Consider the following 20532-nt stretch of genomic DNA (forward strand, 5'->3'; position numbering starts at 1 on the left):
TGAATTTATTTATTCTATTTATAAAAGAGATGTGGGGAAAATGAATGAATTGGAATGTGGGTCTTGGTTCTGCTTTTGCTACTAATATATCATATCATTTCAGAAAATCATTTAACCTCACTGAGCTTCAGTTTTCTCAGCTCCAAAATATCTTATTCTACAGAGTACCAGCATAAGTTTGAAGTAAATATTTCAATCATGTAATCAGTTGTTCAGTCTAGAAAACACCAATCCACTAGTCTAATTTTTCTTACTGAATTTTATCAACTTTAAAAGTAAGCTGCTTGCACTTTTTTATAATATCAAAGAAGTACGAGGAAAGTGTATGGCCACTGATTTGGGAATGACTGAACAAATTATGGTAAATGAGTTTAATGGGATATTATTATACCATAAGACATGATGAATATGAAGAAACTTGAAAAGACTTATACAAACTAATGAAGAGTAAAGTATAGCAGCAGAATAATTTCTACAATTACCAGAAAAGCCAAAAGAAAACAACATTGTAAGACTCCAGAACTCTGATCATTGGAATAACTAATCATGATGATGAATATGATGGTGAAATTTGCCTGTCTCTCTGTCTCCCTGTCTCTCAGCAGAGAGGAAGGTCGAGTAAAATTGTGAAATGAGATATATGTTTTCAGATTTGGATTATTAGTTTAACTTTCATGCTTGACAGTACTTTTTGGTATTAAATCTTATAAGAGGAGAAAGATCAATTAAAAGTAGCACTGATGTAAAAAAAAATAGAGCATCAATAAATCAATTTCAAAAAATAGTCAACCAGTTCAATTATTTAAAAAAATAAACATGGCTGGTAAGTTTATGTCTTTCTCTATATAATACACCAATCCAACTGGAGTTATTTATGCAAAAGTAAGGACTTTTAAAATTATTTCACATTGACTAGAAAAGTCGTCAGTATGTCACATTAATTTTATCCGCTAAAAGAAAAGTATAAGGACCTAAAGAGAGAGAAAAAGAAAGAGAGACAGAGAAGGACAGAGACAGAAAGACTGGGATCATATCTATATCTATATTTATATATCTAGATATAGATATAAATATAGATATATAGATATCTTTTGAACTAGACTACAAAAAAAAAAAACCCCACCCAACTCTAGTTTGAACATTTGAGCTGTTCTTATAGATTACTAAGTAACTGATTGAATATTTGCAACTGTTATCCTGTATGAAAACAGACACATAAATGGATTCAACACTATCACGATCTGGTTGGCCAATATGGTATATTAATGATGTAATGGGTTCACAACACAGTGAAATAAATCAGTTAGATAAATGCAGTAGTAATTCACTTAGATAAATGCAGTAGGAATTTAGGAGAATATTGTAGGATAATCAAAAATAATACCAAAAAGCAAGCCAATTAATGATTATTCAATAGCTTCAATTAATGAAATATATATTAGGAGTAATAAATAACAATTATATTATTAATAATAAGCTAATATATTGTTTTAAGGTTTTCAAAACATTTACATGTATTATCTCATTTGATCTTCACAATCACTTTGTGTATAGGAACTGTTATACCTATTTTACAAATGAAAAACTGAGCCTAAGAAGTTAAGTGATTTATTAAGGGCCACACTATTTTAGAGACTCATTGGAACTCATATTAATAGTCCATACTTTCTTCTTCACAACAAATAAACCAAGTGCAAGCTCTTATCTACAATCTTTGAAAATTGCTACAGTCTCCCAATTCATCTCCTCCAGGCCAATCTAAAAATGAGCTTGAAAGACAGAGGCCATATGAAAGGGGAAAAAGAGCTATTGGGAATCTATAGAGTTAAGAGGGCTATCATTTACTATCTAGTTCTACAACCTCATTTTACAGATAAGGGACCTAAGACCCAGAAAGTTTAAGAGAGTTACCCAATATTACTCAGATTGTAAACATATAAGGTCATATTTGGATGCCCTCATTTCACAGATATTTGTTTACTTATTTCCTTCATTTTGACCGTGAGTTCTTCAAAAACAGAGACTTTCTTTTACCTCTGTGTACTTTTGATATTTGACACAGAACATGATATATATTTTATTGAAAAAAAAAGTGTACTGACTGACTGAAAAATAAGGAAACTCTGATTCAAGGAGTTTAAATGACTTAGCCAATATCATATAGATAGTAAGTAGCAGAGATCATAATTGAATCCATGATATATTAAGAGTAGTGTATATTGTTTTATTTTTAATAATAATTTTTATTTTCAAGATATATGCAAAGATAGTTTTTAATATTCACTACTGCAAAACCTTATATTCCAAATTTTTCTCCCTCTCTTACCCTTTCCTCTCCTAGACAGCAAGTAATCCAATATATGTTAAACATGTACAATTCTTCTATACATATTTCCACATTTATCATGCTACAAAAAAAAAAAATCAGATCAAAAAGGAGGAAAAAATGAGAAAGCAAGCAAAAAAGCAAGCAAACAACAGCAAAATATATGAAAATACTCTATCATGAGCCACATTTAGTCCTGATAGTTCTCTTTCTGGATGCTGATGGCTCTCTCCTTCTATTGGCATTGCCTGAATCATCTCATTGTTGAAAAGAACCACATCCATCAGAATTGATCATCATAAAATCTTATTGTTGCTGTGTCCTGTGTTCTCTTGGTTCTACTCACTTCACTTAGCATCAGTTCATATAAGTCTCTCCAAGCCTTTCTAAAATCACATAGCCGATCATTTATTATAAAACAATAATATTCCATAACATTGATATACCGTAACTTATTCAGCCATTCCCCAACTGATGAGCATTCACTCAGGTTCCAGTTCTTTGCCAAGAGTAATTAATGTATTTTAAAATAGAATAAAAAATACAGAAAAAAAAAGTGAATAATGAAATACATATGTGACACAAGATCCAAGATAAGGAAACAGAAGACTAAAGAAGGATAAATGGCTTGGCTAAGTTGACATAGAAGAAAGTTACAAAAAACAAAATATAAATCTTGGTCTTTGGACTGCAAATCAATTGTATTCTGTTCATCCTCACCACACTGATTCTTAGAATCAGTCTATATGAATTCACTGTATTTGATTCAGAACTCAGGTTCTCTTTACTCTTAATCTGGCACTCATATTAATAGTCCATACTTTCTTCTTTACAACAAATAAACTAAATGCAACTTCTTATTTACAATCTTTGAGAATTGCCACAGTCTCCTAATTCATCTCTAGATTTAATTCTAGAACTTTTCTATCTATGTCCCAGGAAAATCAAGTATGATTCATTGAATGCCTCTTCAAAAACTGTCACAATAACAGAACCCAGATTCAGCATTTGTCTTCCCACCCACAAAGGACGTTTCTCTTCATGTATAAAGAATCAAGTTGTCCAGCTGCCCAGACTCTTGATTCAGTTTGAAGGTTAAGAGGATAGCAACTACAAATGGACAGTGTTTGGAAGAGGTTAATAGGGAGGAAGTATTCATATAGATAAAGATAAAGACCAATGAAAAAATAACATTATCATCTCGGTAGTACAAGGTAAACCTAAATCTTGCCAGCAAAGAAGAAATGAAAATTGTCATATTTTATTCAGAATACAAAAATTGAACAAATTCCTCAGATATTTGGTCAGCCCTCTTCCATAGCTTTTGCTTTCACGGAGAGTTTTTAGTTCAACTTCTCGCAGCCTCTAGGATTTTGATGCCTCTTTTTATTTCCTATAGGTAACAATGGGTATTAGCAGCCAGAGACAGGAAATCCTGACCTGAAATGATAAGGAAGTAGAGCAACTTCTTAACCATCAATTTAATGATGTCCATAAGTTAAAAGAAGAGGGTAAAAAGAACGCTTATATTTCCTGATTCCTCATTTGATGTGGCATTTAAAACAAAACTGAACCCCGGGGCTGGGGGGGAGGGAGGATTTAAATACCAGAGAAGAAGTATATTATTCTGGGGTCTTTATAGTTAAATCATTCAGCTATTGGCTAAATGAGCCCTGATATTTTAGTCTGAACTCTAGCCTCATATTAAATTGTGTGCTTGACTCTAACAATGTTCTAAGATATAAGGCCATTTGACTGAGGTCATACTTAAGATAATAAAACTCTTTTTGATGAGGTTCATTTACATATTTGTTTTCCTTGCCCTGATTCCATTTTTTTGTGTAGATTTAGTGCAGTTGTTTACAGTGGTAGAATTTTTATGATCCAGGGTCATGCATGAGAATATTTACAATGTCAGAGATAAATGTGACCCCTATTTAAGCAGTGTATCCTGTTTCCAATTGAGATCCAAAACACATTTATGATTTTAATACATTTACAAAGCACTTAATAAGTGTTTATTTTCTGAAATAAGAAATATATAAACAGCTCTTGTAGTGTTGAAACAGTGAACAGGCTTATTGTCTCCATGCCCACATTAGCATTGTAGATGGATATTCATTTGTCAATATCCTTATCTTTGAAAGGAAGTACAATCCTTATAGGATTTCTGCATTTCCAATCCAGTTTGAAATCTTTTGAAAGCAGCAGAGAAAACAAATAATGTTGTAAATAATACCTCATTTAGAAAGTAGAGTGGGTCAAAATGGGGAGACAATAAGGACTAATTTCAAAGACACCAAATTTTTCAATATTTCTTTGCCTATATCCAGAGAATAATGATGTTACATACTAGAACTGCATATGACAACATGTATGTTCAGGTAGATGTATAAAGTGGAAGCAGAGGAAATTCCATATTTTCATCCCTTTGCAAGAGAATTCCATAGATAGCTTGATGAGGAGGGCAGGATAGAAAGAGCTTTTGCAATACAACAGGAAAATATAACACATGTGTGGTAATTACATGAGAAAGCCATTAATTACATTGTTTTCAATATCTTCTAAAAGGGTTGCCTATCCCTAACTACATATTTATACATATTTACTTGATAATCAATAAAGGAAAATGGCTGCATTATTTTGATTAAAATATCAACCCTCAATGTTACAATAAAATGAAATTTAAGAAGCTAGAAAAAGGAGATAGCAGCTCCTGCTACTCTCCAGCTTATGATATATGATATTTTCAGGCTGCTAGGAGAGCAGACACATTAAGAAAATAGTGCTAATGATATTAAAGTACTTTACAAGGCTTGTTACTAAGAGCTGACAAACCTGTCAAGTGTATAATGTAGGAGGCTATCGTAACATTCTCAGAAAACCATACCTCTACCCCATTTCACTGCAATCTCCTAATAATGGAGCTGCTATAAATTCTAGCCAGCAATGGGACAGAGCCATGGCTTCTCACCCCAATGTGAAGACATGATAAATATAAAAGAAAATGGCTGTCAGTTTTGGCGCCCGAACCTTATTACAAAGTCTTAATCTTACTGGCCTCAGCACCTTTTATCACCGCCTTGTTATGAGCTGATGGCTTTTTTATTTGCTGGGAGATGGAGGATGTGTCATTTGATGTCCTTTTATGTAGCCACTGCTCTGTCCTCTCATGAAAAAAAAAATTTTATATGTTTATTACAGTAACCGATTAAATGCAAGACTCTTGCTCTTGGTACAGGTACTTTGCTCTTAGGATTTAACAGAGACTATATTTAAATAAGCCATTAAGAGTATTTATGTGAATGAGCCTCAAATAGGAAATTAATTTTTTTCTGTTCTTGAGTTGTATTTGCAATATTCATTGTTTATTATCAGTATTGTTGTTATTATTATTGGTCATTCTTCTTCCAAGGTCAGACGGAAACCCCTGGCCTTGCATTTATTCTTTCTTTAAACACCAAGCTTTGAGGAAGGAGGCCCTGTAAACAAAGTCCGGTTCAAACTCGGCTCTGGTTCAATCATTTTGAACCTTAAGATGAGATAAATCACAATTATCTAAATATTATTCTGAAATCTCACAGCTGACTTCCCATCTTCTTCATTTATGGCAAATAAGAGCCTGAACTTCACTTGAAACAATGACCCTGACAGAACCTCCATCCCCTGGAACTGCAGCAAAATGCTGGCATCAGGTACTTAACGAAACATGACATTGATGGGTTGGTTTCAAGCTGTAGCCAGAAACTCCATCACTAGATCTTATCCTCAATTTGTGTCCATAAAAAGGGATGGCCTAGTGGGTCGACACAGAGAGCTTTACCCTTTTTGTTGTGTTTGCCAGCTGTGAACTAGACTCTAAGAATAGGAAATAACTAATTTCCAAGTTGTTATGAGTCATTGGACCTGCTCTGTGTGTGAGTGTGTGCCCCTTGTGTACATTCCAAGCTGAATATCCACCCAAGGCCTTTGAATCCTGGAGTCAAAGGGCAAGTGTGCCACAGAGATTTATTTCTCTATTACTTGTAGGAAATGAGAAAAGTTCAACCACACAAATAACCACTCTGCATATCTCCATATCTCTGTAATCTGATTTCCTAGAAACTTTATATACATCATGAAACCTGCAAAATTGATTGAGAAAATAAAATTTTCAGTTACATTGTTTTATGTGATTAACAAATAACTTGTATACTAACAAATACTTGAACTAATAGTTGAATTGAATGACTTTTTTCATTGATTGATTAAACAATTATTTTGCCATCAAGATCATCATGACATGTTGTTTTTGTTGTTGTTCAGTAATTTCAATCATATCTGATTATTCAACACCTCATTTGGGGTTTTTTGAGGAAAGATACTCGAACTGTTTGCCATTTTCTTCTCCAGCTCATTTTATGAATAAAGAATTGAGGCAGAGTAAAATGGCTTACCCAAGCTCATACAGCTAGCAAGTATCTGAGGTTAGATCTGAACTTAGATCTTCCTTACCTCAGGCCCAGTGCTCTTATTTTCTGCAGCCACTTATTGACCCATCTTGACATTTAGCAACAGACTTATTTTCTATGTGATGCTTATTCTGAAAAATTATGTGATATTAAATTAAAGCTCATTGATCAGTGATATCTTACATCTGTGCCATGGAGGAAACTATTGGAAACCTTCCCATTCCCCTTTGAAAATGTGGTTATTTCTGTCTCTTACAAACTACTAACCAAATGGCTAAAACTATGGAGTTAAAATTTCCCTCCGAGTCCTTTTAACACCTTGACTTTTAGCTTGAAGTCTTTTACTCATGTGGTTCACGTGCTTAAAATGCAGCCTTTGGGATGAGTGGGGCAATGGAACATCCCCTTGTGTGATTGGTACTGTAATAAGCCACTCGTGATTTGCCACTACAAAAGAAAAAAAAAAAAAAAAGCTGATGAAAAACCCAATACACTGGAAAAGGCAAATTGCTTGTCTGGAAATTTAATTAAAAAGGAAATAGCCCTCCCCATTTAAAGATTGGCAGTCCCTATCACAATCCTCCTTTCACTACTCCTCTTCCCTCTCCTCCCCAAGTACAAAAAGACCTTATCAGTGAAATCCAAACTGATGCATATTAATAGCGAAAAGCAGCCAATCAAAAAGTTATTGACGCTCTCAGCCTTAAAGAAGTAGAATCAAGGGTAATAGGTATGGCAACCTGGGTTACCTCAACCCCTTTCATCCACTTTCTCCCTACTCTAAGGACACCCCTCTGCTTGCACTAGGAGCTATTCGTTTTACATTTCTAATCTTGTTTCTGAACTGATTAAACTCAAAAAAAAAATCCATAATGAAGGCAGATGAGTTTAGCTCCCAATCACATATGCCCATGCATTTTGCATGTTTCTGTTAGTTACTTTCAGTGTTCCTTGGCAATCACATAACTTGAATGAAAACCTTGGCTGAAGGTTATTCATTGACATCCATTGTTATAGGGGAATGTCAGACCTTCCCAAATAAATGGTTGATATGAGATCCTGTCTCTGAGTGCACCCTCAGAAAACCACCACTGCCCTTTTCTGAGGAAAGTTAACATCATAAAGTGAGGCCTGCCTCTGACCAAATGGGAATGACATTGCAGATTAAGGGCTCTTTAAATTATGCATTTAGTTCAGACTCCTGGGGAGAAAGTGTGTGAGACAAAGCTATGGCAGCAGACTTAATCTGTGTGGAGTCGTGAAAGCCAAAATATGTTTTCAGGAAAACTTTTGCAGACATAAAAAAGACTTTGGCAATAAATGTATGGAGCACTTATATTGTTGAAATAAGTATTATACAAAAACTGGAGGGAAAAAGTGAGAAGGAAAATGATTTTTAAAAAAATACATTCTAGTGTGTGTGTTTTACATCTGTTTAACATCTGCATACAATAGAAGAATTGGGAACTTTATTTCTTTCAACATTTAGCTCCATAAAAGCTTTACTTTTATAGGTTCTCTGATTTAGCAGACAATACAGATACATTCAATATGAAATTATTTGCTTATCAACCTTTATCTAATAGATAGAAGTATGCAAGTTTGTTGTAATATTTTTTTAAAAAAATACTTATTAATCTATCAATGTTTTTCTAACTGCTTGGCTAATTTCTTTAAATTGTTAACATATTTTAGTAACTATCATTTATAAAACATTTGTATTTTCACAGTACTTTCAGGCACAACCGTGTGAGTTCAGTATTGTAAATGTCTTTTTTCTTCATTTTACAGATAAAGCAACTAAGGCTTAAAAAGGTGTTAGAATTGGAATTGAAATCCATATCTTTCCTGGTGCCAAGTCCAACACTCTTGTTACTAATAAAAACTAGCATTTATGGTGCTTTAGTTTTGCAAAACACTTCACAAATATTATCTAATTTGACCCTGACAACAATCTCACAGGCTAAGTCCTGTGAAATTAATGTCTCCATTTTATAGATGAGAAAACTGAGATAGAATCACATAGCTAGTAAATGTCTCAGACTGGTATGTACCCAGGTCTACATGACCCCAGATCAAGCACTCTATCTTTTATGCCTTCTAATTATCACTATATTATATGTATTTTATGCATTATATTTCTACATTCTTATTCATGCTCAAGTAATATTTAGGAAACTTTCCTCTAGAGAACAAACTTCCATCTCGCTAACTATTTTTTAGTACTTTTTGTCTTAAGCATTAACTTTAGTTCATATTTCTGTACTTATTTTTTCTTAAGATCTGAATCATCCAATGAGAAACATGATCTCAACAATATTTTTTTAATTAATCAAAGAACATCAAAGTGATAAGAGACTTAAGGGAACCTATAGTCTTATTTCTTCATTTAATGACTCAAGTAAGCAAGAAAGCATTTATTAAATACCTACCAAAACTCAAAGAGATTATTGTCTAAAATCATATAGCAAAATTCCAAATGATAAACTTTAATGCGTTTTGGTTGTTTTGTCTTCATTATTCTAAAAAAAAAAAACTTCCATTCTCAGGAATTAACAAGATACTACTAAGAAAAATGTTAAATAACGTATTTTAAATATATGTGTATAATGAATATCCCCTTCCCAATCATTTGGACATTACTACAATAGGTATATTCGTAGAAGGGAAGGAAGCCAATATTTGGAGTCAGAAGAGACATTAAAGTCTCCTTTCTGATCTTACTGGTTGTATGATCATGGACAAATGATAATCTCTTATATTGATATTTTCCTCATGTGTATATCAATGCAGTCTTTATAAGGAATGATGATGGTAGCTGAGGTAGCCTGTATCAGAAGAGAGAGGGAGAGACAGAGACTTCTCTTATAAAGAGAAGAGACTCAAAATCTCACCAAGGGAAATTACAAGAAAAAATAAAGATGTTAGGATCACTCAAATCTAGAAAGATATATAAATGCCTTGCCATCCACATTGATCATAAAAGGGAAGAAGGATCTGTATATTAAGGAAATAATCCTGTATCCTTTCAATAGTATCCCAAGTCCATAGATAAATGCACGCCTACCAGAGAAATTTCTTGATTTATTCCAGAAAAATGTTAAATAATGTTCCTTATTATAAAAGCACTTGGATCTGAACCTATTCTACAATTGTAGAATTAAGTAAAACCCCTCCTCTATTTTTAGCTTTATTGCTTGCAGAGGAACTGAATATACACAAGACACAAATCAATGTTTTTATCAAGATAGAGCTGGATAGGGGAGGGTGGAATAAGTCATAAAGGTTATTATTGAAAGATACTGCCATGGTGAAATTGTTCTGTAACAACAAGACTCAAGGCTCAATGGAAAACATGAAGCACCTCACATTATTCTTATGAGAATGAACTTATAAACCTTCAGGTAATATATAAATAGCAGCTATTACTGTTACTACTAAAGTGTGATCTTAAGGCAAGTTGCTTAAACAGTGTCCTCATTCTAAAACAAAGGGTTTCTGTTAATATCACAATTATATGAATATGGTCATTTCACTACATTTTGCTCAACTTCAGTTTTCTTACTAGTAATAAAGGAAGAATAATATAACAATATTTGAACTATTTCCCTTATAGAGCTATTCTGAATTTTTATTTATTTATTTTTTAAACTAGATCTATGAGTTTATTAGTGTAGGAACATTCCATTGAGAAACTTCCTGTACCAGTAGAGATTGGGATATTCTCAGTGATTTATAATTGTCTAGATCAATTATCTCCAAACTTTTTTTTCAATCAAACATCTCAATTGGTAAAAGTTTTGATCATAAATTCTTGATGTGTGTACTTTTACTTGTAAATTATATGTATGAACTACTGCTCTAAATTATGTGCATTTTAACATATAAATTTAGAAATTAAAAAGAACACCCACTTTGCAATGCTGTTGTGAGAATCAAGAGATAATACGTGTAAAATGCTTTTACAAGTTTGAAAATGCTATATAAATGCTAGCTGGTTAATGTGTTGTGGTTGGTTTTTTTTTTTTTTTTGTGGTTGTCTTTAGACAATTATCTTATCTTCCTCCCCAGCCCTTCTCTACATCAGGTTATACACTCCTAGTTTCTTCATCCAATAAGAGGCATTGCCTTAAAGTTCTTCCCAAATCTGCTTATTGTCCTGCAGATGCTTTCCTGTGCTTGCTTTCAGTGTACTTGCTAAAATGTACTTGCTAAAATATATTCTGAACACCATATATTTGTTGTGTTATGTTAGGAGTAAATGGTAGTATATGTCAGATCTGGCCTGATCAAAACAAAAAACAGAAGAACTATCATCTTCCCGGTCTTGAATGCTAGATTTTTCTTAATGCAGTCTGAGATTGCATTAGTGTCCATACCATATTTCATTCATTTCCTCTTTTATCTGTTAAAAAAAATGAAAAGTGTGGGATGACATATGTGCAAACAGACTGGGGATTGAATAACCTGGCTTTGCAATTTACCACCGTGCTCTTATTACATATCTGCTTATCTCTTATTAAATTTCATCTTATTAGACTCAGCCTAATAGAGTCTATCTAAAACTTACTGGATCCAATTCTATCATCCAATATGTTAGCTATCCATCTCATCTTTGTGCCATCAGGAAATCTAATAAGCATAACATCTATGCTCATGTACAAGTCTTTGATAAGCTTGTAAACAGCCCAAGGCTATTTGTATAAGCATAAATTTCTCCCCCAACACCCCCCCACTAGAGGCCCCTTTCAAAGTTGACTGTGTAGCATCATTGACTAATTCTTGAGTCTAAACATTTAATAAGTCCTGAAATCACCATAGCATTAGAGACTTTGCCAAAAATTATGCTAAAATCACATAAAGTTCACATAAACATTTCCTTGAGGAATCTGTAAAAAATGAAATGTGATTTATCTGGAATGGCCTATTCCTTTTTTTTAAAAGAGAGATATAAAAGTATTGACTACTGTTCAATAGTATTTACAATCAAGTAAATAGTATACAAGTTGTATAATATTCCAAAGATCACCAAGTTATTTTTTTGTCAGGAAACTAAGTAACCCAAATAGTCAAAAGACTGGCCCTACATGTTGAAGGGACAGTTTGATTTAAAGAAGGGGAAACATGCATGTTAAGAGTATATGGGACTACATAAAGTGGGTACATTTGCTTCCCCCAATTACACCCCTCCCAAATGCCTGTCATTTAGGGAGAATTTATGTTTCAACAGATGGAGATGATACTACATGATTAAAAGAGGACCCTCTGCTTAGTAAAATAAGATGGAACACACCTGTCCCATTATGAAGAAGGAAGTCCAAGTTTTTCTCTTTGAAAATCAAGGCCAAAAATGGTTTTATTTCAACATTTTAGGTAAATGTTCAAACAGATTCTGACAGCATTTACCCATATATGTTTCTATGCAATGAAAGGATAAACTGACAAATGGGGCTGTTTTCTACCCAGATCTGACCAATGAAGCTTTGGTGAGAGAATCTTTTTTGTATAAAGATGGAGTTGTCATCTATTATGTGTATTTGAGGTTCCTTTACATCCACAGAGAAAATGCTCACCATCTTTGGCTGCCAGAAGCAATCTTTCAATGGATTTACCTCTAAGTGTAAAATGTAACTTTTATTCATAAGTTGGGTTTCAAGTGAATGTCAGAATTGTACAAGGACACATTTTCTCAGATCGCTAACCTTGTGCTTATGTGGTTACTAAACATTTCTTAGAACTTAGAGTAGTGACCACACAGGTATTAATCAGTATTTATAAAAGTTTTTGTCTACTGTTAATAAGTTAATTCCATAGCATCATATGTTTTCTTTTGTGATAAATATTAAATAAATGCAGAAAGCTTGTATTTACTTGTTCAGAATTACTAGTGCTGTTAATGAAAACTAAAACAGGTCAAAATGAAAAACAAACTGAATAAAAATAAAAACCCATTTTAAAAATCTACTCAACTGATTTCTCATTAGATGTAAATGGTGATCACACTGCTAACAAATTAAAGAATGGAATGAAGATACAGATTTCCATAATATATATGTATGTGTATTAATACATTACTTTAATTATATTGTATTAGCATTTTCAATTAATGCATTAACATTTAATATGATTACTACATTGATTGATTTATATAATTAAATCATATTATTTTAACATATATATTAATATATATTTTAAAACAACACAAATTATTATTGTGCTTTATCTTCAGGAAGAGAATATCAAATCACTCATTCCCTATAAAAGGCTAATGAGTATCTGAGAACATTTCATGTTTGCTTCTCTGACCAGCACCAATTTGGTCTCATTAGAATTTTTCCACTTTATGAGAAACAACAGCTCTCTACTATTGTCTGTAATACCAATCCACCAATAATTCTCTCTGGATCAAAGTCCCGTGGTTTGTTGGCAGATTCACATTTTCTCTTTAACTTGATATCATCTGACGCAGTCAGATAAATTCTTTTTTCTTGGTTCCATCTTTTTCTTTACCAACATTCAAAAGCGTTTCAATTAATTTTGGACAATCTAATTTTCCTTGGATTCCCCATGTGTTGTTGCATTCTTTAAATCTTTTTCATTAAAAAAAATTCCACTTTCCCATCCCCACTTGCTAGTCTAACATCTTCTCCATCATAAACTCCTCAGTCTCTGCTTCCTATTCTTTCTTACTCTTGCCATTCTGTTTCTTTCCCATCTTTTACAATGTAGTTTTATTGGAGGCCATTATTTATTGCAGAAATTTTACTAGAAAAATAGATAATATTTAAAAGTATATTTGCCTGAGAGAAAAAGATATTTGAAAAATGTGAAACACTTTGAATTTGAAACATGACTTTGCATGTTATCCTTGGGCAGTGTCCATGTTAATCTTTTTTGCATCATTTCAATTTTAGTATGTGAGCTGCTGAAGTAAGCACTGGATTGATCTATTCTTGATGAACTCATGTTAACTCTTTGTGATCACTGCTTCTTTTTCTTGATACTCATTAAAGATTCCTTCCATAATACATTCTAAAATTTTGCCACACATCAAGGTCAAGCTCATTGGACTATGTTGTATGGACTTTTTTTTTTTTAAATAATCCCTTTTTTTTGAAAGTAATATTTTTCCTGATAGCATGATGGCATTTTTCCTGTTCTTCATGATATTTCAACAATAATTGACTCAGCATTCACATATCAATACACAAGAACATAACTCATCGAGATGAAGCAACTTAAACTCATCAAAGGTACTCTCTTACTGACTCCCTATTTATCGTGTACATCAATAAACTATTAGCCATTAAGACTTGACATGTAGAGAACTGTAGAATAGGAAGGCTTTTCCTAATTAAGGATTTAAGACTCAAATGATGAGGAAGGATAGAGCACAGATTAAAGAAGGTGGTATGGAAAGAAAAGCCACTTGTGGATGAGAAAAAATGAGACAAATAAGATTAAGTGATTTGCCTAGATAGTAAGTGTCTACTATTTGCTCACTATGTACAAAATAAGGTAGCTATGTGATTCAGTGGATGAAATGCTGGGCCTGGAGCTTGGAACATCCATAGTCCTCAGCTCAAATCCATCTTTAGTCATTTACTTCTAGCTCTGTTATCTAGGAATGTCACTTAATCCTGTTTGCCTTGGTTTGCTAATCTGCAAAATGAGCTGCAAAAGGAAATGGCAAACTACTCCAGTATCCTTTCCCAAAATCCCCAAATATAGTCACAGAGAGTAAGATATTACTGAAGCTACTGACCAATAACAAGAACTTAATAAGTGCTTTTAATTTATTCAATCATTCATCTAGCCATCCATGCATTCATTCATTATTATCTCCTGAGTTACCTGATTTATCTTAGACTTTACTTTCAGTATACTGCCTATCCTGTATACTACTAATATCTTATATATTAAATACCTGTTAGGCTTGAATAATCAAGGCCATGTTGATGTATAATTTTCAGAAGGAATTTATTAAAATATATCATATTAACCAGAAGTGGTAGCATTTATTACATGTATTAATTTATTACCTTAACTAAGTGTTGTTGTACAGAGACATGAATCAGTTAACTTTTGATGCTGGAAAGAAGGTTGGAAAATAGGATCCTATCTGTCTAGTGGATGTCAACATCATCACCATTATCTTCATATTAATACAGCACTTAACAAATATTATCTTATTTTATCATTACAACAATCCTGGGAAATAAGCAATTATTATTCTCATTTTATAGATGAGGAAATTGAGGAAGAAAGGGGTTATAGTGACTTGCCTAGTATTACACAAGTAGTAAGTTTCAGGATATATTTGAACTCGAATCTTCTTGAGGTTCAGATTCAAGGATTTATCCATTGTGCCACTTTTTAAAATCAGATCTTGACATACAAAAATAGGTATAAGAAAGGATGCTCACCAGGCCTTGGAGTACAAAAACAAAAATCACCCACTTTAAAATTGTGGATTCGTGGTGACTAAAGCCACATTTCCTAAGAACACATTCACAATATCCACTGAGGAGAATTGAATAAATAATAAAACCATTTTGAAGGACGTAAAAAGATAAAGTTAAAAAATTTCAAAATTATCAACATTATTCAGTAAAAATTAAGTTCCTGAGAACAAAGGACTATTCGATTTTTGTCTTTACATGTCAAAAAGCAAACACAGTGTCTAGCATAGAGTAGGTGCTTAATAAATGCTCATTGCTTTAAATCAAATGGACAATATAATTTATAACAAAAATGAATAAATATTTAATTTTTCTGAAGATCTAAATTATGCAAGTTACTTCTACTTAGCTCAAATCTAAAAACTGTCAAATCCCCCTTGCTACTATGCTATAAAATATAATCAAGGCCTAAAGAGTGATTGCTCATATGGCTTAATATAGTATAAGAACCCTGAAGAGACTGAAGAACATATAGATGAGGGTTCCATGAAAGAACAAGGTATATTTAGCCTAGATGAGAGAAGACTTAAAAAAGAGATGATTTCAAGTATTGGACAATCTGTCAAATAAAAGAGGGATGAGACTTATTCCACGGTTCCCAGAGGGTTAAAAATAGGAGCAATGGATCAAAGTGCAGAAAGAGAATAGGCTTGATATATGGAAAAACTTTGTAACAATTAGAACTATCCAAAAATAGAATGGGCTGCCTCCAGAGATAATGGATTTCCCTCAATAGGAGGTCTTCAAATGAATGCTGGATGACCACTTATCAGGATATTATAGAGGATATTTTTTTAAAGTATGGATTGAACTAGGTGACTTCACAGGTCTTTTCCAATCCTAAGGCTCTGATATTTACCTGATTGGTGAAATACCAATCAGGGCAATTTAATGAGACTAGATCAATAAGAACTGATTCAGCACTAATTTGACTTCTCTCGTATCGTAATTACTGATTCTATGGAAAGATGAAGAATTGTAACAAATTGTAACAAAGGATGAAAAGGAATTGATCACAGCAAAACACATTAGGTCAACATATATATATAAAATGTGTGTGTGTGTATATATATATATATATATATATATATATATATATTATATATATATAATGTGATATATAATGTGTGTGTATGTGTGTATATATATACACACATACACACATATATAAAAGATAAAAGTGAAATTTATACTCTGTCCAATCTACCAACTGTTTGGATGAAACACTCTAGAACAGAATGAAAAGAAAAAAACTAACAAGCACAAGTGCTTTGTCCTACCTAATTGGTGCAGACATAAGAGAAGTTGGTGGGCAGGAGAGCTAAATATGTACAAAAAATTAGCAGGTAGGTTTCCCAGCTACAGTCTAATCAACAAAAGCAGAATCACTTCAGGGTGAACAAATACAAAGTCAAAATGACATAAACTGAGGAAAGAGCATCATGATCTTTAGCCTACAGCTACTAGGACCACAACATTGCCTTTCTGTACTTGACTTACTACTTTAATAATTTTGCTTTTTTCAAACTCAACCTGCTTTCAGAATATTCTCCAGCGAGAGTGGTCCTGTCTAATGATACCTCAATTCTGTGGCTACACAGCAGGCTCCTTGGTAAGGATAGTACAGGATATTTTTCCCAATGAGCAATGGTGCCTCTATCAGAGAGCATCAGGGAAATGAAGTTCTGGGAATTTTGTTCTTCTGTGATACTCACTATAATAATAAAATGGATCAAATATCCAAACCAGTGAGTTCCAAAGCAAAAAAAAAAAAAAAAAAAAAAAAAAACACCAGAAAACAGATTTTTTTCAAACCATGAAACAGTAGCAAGATGATGAAAATTAAGAGTACAGTAGAGATGGAGTGCCATTTGTAGAGATTTTCATTCAATCTACTCTAAGATCACATCAAGTCAGCATCATGCAAGTAGTATGCTGTCCATACTTCCCTCATACATCTAATATTGATGGAATTATAGGTTGAAACATCATTCCTTTTTCCTAGATAAGTAAGCCCTTTGATTCAAAACTTAAGCTTATAAACCTCTTAAAAGTGAGGAAACTAGAAAAAGCAAATAGTATAACATAGCCTTGAAAGTTCTAGTTGCATTTAATTTGTGAAGCTATTTACTTCCTAACTTCTGCCTGGATCTATGTCATATTGTATTTTTTTAGTTTCAATTATATGAATATGATACTCTGGTCATTTGATCTAATGAGTGGGGTATCAAGGACGAGCGGGCGGAGTTTACCATCATGGATGTTCATGCTGTTAAAAGCCCATTAAACATAACAGATTTATTTCAATTCATGTCGTTTTTTTTTAATAAGTAGTTTCAGGGCCCCAGAAGAAGAGATAGCTAGTTAGATGAACCCCTGCTAATGATTTTTTTCAAAAAAAATCTGAAAAGGGCACGTTAGATAACCATGTAGTCTAATGTCTTTGTTTTATATTTGAGGAATGATAATTCAACATGACTTGCCCAATGTCATCCAACTTGTCCAAATGTTAGAGCCAAGACTTAAACCCAGGCATCCTAATTCCAAAACCACTGATCTCTTCATGACACCATGCTGCCTCGCTACTTTTCTTATTTCATGATTTAAAAATAGAGAGGCCTCTTGGGGCAGATCAGTTCAGAAGTAGTTATGAGATGAGTATACAAAGTGTCAAATTAGGGTACCTTTTAGCAAGAAACAAAGTTTCTCTTTGCATCAGCTTTTCTGTTCTTGAGGGAGCATCTTCTGTAGATATGTCAAGTACTTCCATGGGATCCATACAATCATTTTGTAACATGTTCAACTAATTTGGTCAATGTTTCATTTCCCCCCAATCCCCATGATGAAATTATACCGATTTTTTCTTCAATCTCCTAACTAAAGATCTGATTTCAAACTTTCCCAAGAAAACTGAAGCCATTCACCATGAGCTCCTTTTTCCCACTTCTCATCACACAAACCCTTGAGTCATCTCTACCTCTCTCCAACCTTATTCCAATTTCTAATGAAGAAGTGGCCTTTCCCATTAGTAAATCTAACCCCTTTATATTTGTCCCTATTCCTATCCTTTCCAATATTCTCCTCCAGGTTATCCTCTATCACCTTCTTTCTCTCTAATCTTCAGTGTCTCTGTACTTACTGGTTACTTTTTTCCTTTTCCCATATTTAAAAGAAACCTTTAATATATACAGTCATCCCTGTGATCTATCCTCTATCCCCCTCCACTTCTCGGTAAAACTCCTTGAAAAAGCTGTGACTTGTTTTGTTTGGTGCTTGTTTTCACATTCTCTTCTAAACTTTATACAATCCATTCCCGGGCTCCTCACTCAACTGAAACATTTCTCCAGTGTTCCTAATGATTTCTCAAATGCCAAATCTAATGCTCTATCCTTCTTGACCTCTATACAGTTTTTGATCTTGTAGACCATACTTTACTCTTCGATATTCTTTTCCCTCTGTTTTTGTGGCACTACGACCTCTTGATTTTTCCTTTCATCTGAACATTCATTCCTTGTCTTTGCTAAGTCATTATCCAAGGAATGTCCACTAACTGTTAATGTACCTTAAAGTTTTGTCCTGTACTCTCTTTTCTTTGTCCCTGTACTCTCACTTGGTGATAGCATCAATTCCCATTTGTTTAATTATAAACTATATTCAAGTGACTCTCAGATCTATATAATCCAGCCCTACTATTTCATGTGAGTGCCAGATTTGAAACCTTGATGTCATCTGTAACTCCTTACTCTCACTCATCCCAACATATTCAATCACATGCCAAATAATATCAGTCCTACCACAACATTATCACTTAAATATATTCCCTTTTCACATAGTCAGCATCCTATTTCAAGTCTTCAACTCCTCTTGCCTCTACTATTGCCCCAATTTCCTAACTGGTTTTCTTTCCTCAAGACTACTTCCATTCTAAATCAAATTTTACAGAAGCATCTACGCGATTTTCTTAAAGCCCAAGTCTGACAATATTACTTCTTTTGCTCAATAAAACACAATCATTCCCAAATAGCTTTGAATCAAATATACAGTCTTATGTTTGTTATTTAAAGCACTCAATATCCTGGTCACATTGAAAATTTCCAGAGTTATTATTTTATTACATTAATATCTTCCAGATACTCTAGAATCCAGCTACACTGATATTCTTGCTATTTTTCACTAACCACCTCAATTTTTAATTTCTATGCCTTTAACCCCATACCATTTAATTCCCATACCTAGAATGTGCTCCCTTCTTACCTCTGTTTCTTAGAATTCTTGTTTTCTTTCAAAATTCAGTTTACATAGCATTTTCTACACATGGACTATCCTGCTGTCACTCCTTTACCCCTATGCTTTCCCATCCAGAGATAACTTCCTAACTTCTGTTGTTTTATTATGTATCTATTTATATGCTTGTTATGTCCTCACTCCCCAAGATAATGTAAGATCCTTGAAGGCAGGGGCAACTTCAGTTTATCTTTGTATCATTACTAGCTAGTTCAATACTTGGGACATAATAGGTACTCAATAAATGCTTGGAGGATGGTTGATTTCCACATACAATGTGGACTTTGATTCTTGTGGACAAGTGGGAGAAATGTTGTAATTACTGTCTTGCTCTAGGAAGGGGCAGCAGTGCAAGTTTTAAAAACCTCATCATACTATAGAAATATGAGTTATTAATAACTTTGTATGCATATCATTGTCTGAGTGCTGGTACATCTGGGAGCAAATCTACCCAAGGCTATTCATGGCAAATAGAAACTAGCAGTCTTTTATAAATGAATTGCCAAGGTTAATTTATTTAAAAACAAAAAATTTTACTCCAGATCCTTCCTCTAGAGAAAAGCTTCTTAAACTATGGGTCATTGACCCTTGAAATGTCATGTAACTGAATGCAGGGTTCACAAAATTGTGATTTATTATCAGTAAATGTTTGATTTTGAACCTATTATTTATATATATGTATGTGTACCTATATTGAGAAATAAAAATTTCTCAAACACAAAGGGGTCACTAGTAGAAAAATTTTAAAAACACCTAATCTAGAGAATCATCAAAAGTCTTACAGAACTCATAAAGAGATCTCTTTAGTATTACTCAGTAGGGGGATATTTCCTGAGAGGTAGGACATGGCCAAATGAGGCATCTACCCAGTCAGGCATAATATAACAAAAGTCACCTTTGCCTAGCCTTTTTAGAGTTCCAGAGAATGTTGTGGCAATAGTCTAATTTATACCGAATCCCATTCATTGTATCTTTGTGGTTGGACAAGGAGGGAGGTGACAGTAAGGCT

At 33.3% G+C, this 20532-nt stretch overlaps 1 non-coding gene and 1 pseudogene across 1 annotated transcript; both read right to left on the minus strand.

Annotated features, from left to right (window-relative positions):
- Positions 1–12986: 12986 nt before the first annotated feature.
- On the minus strand, positions 12987–13522 carry LOC127547128 (chromobox protein homolog 3-like; annotated as a pseudogene).
- Positions 13523–13606: 84 nt separating this feature from the next.
- Positions 13607–13715, minus strand: LOC127552612 (U6 spliceosomal RNA). The gene has a single exon (XR_007951475.1). It is a non-coding gene; the product is annotated as a U6 spliceosomal RNA (small nuclear RNA).
- Positions 13716–20532: the final 6817 nt, after the last annotated feature.

Source organism: Antechinus flavipes, chromosome 2 (assembly GCF_016432865.1).
Source record: "Antechinus flavipes isolate AdamAnt ecotype Samford, QLD, Australia chromosome 2, AdamAnt_v2, whole genome shotgun sequence".
Taxonomy (NCBI): domain Eukaryota; kingdom Metazoa; phylum Chordata; class Mammalia; order Dasyuromorphia; family Dasyuridae; genus Antechinus; species Antechinus flavipes.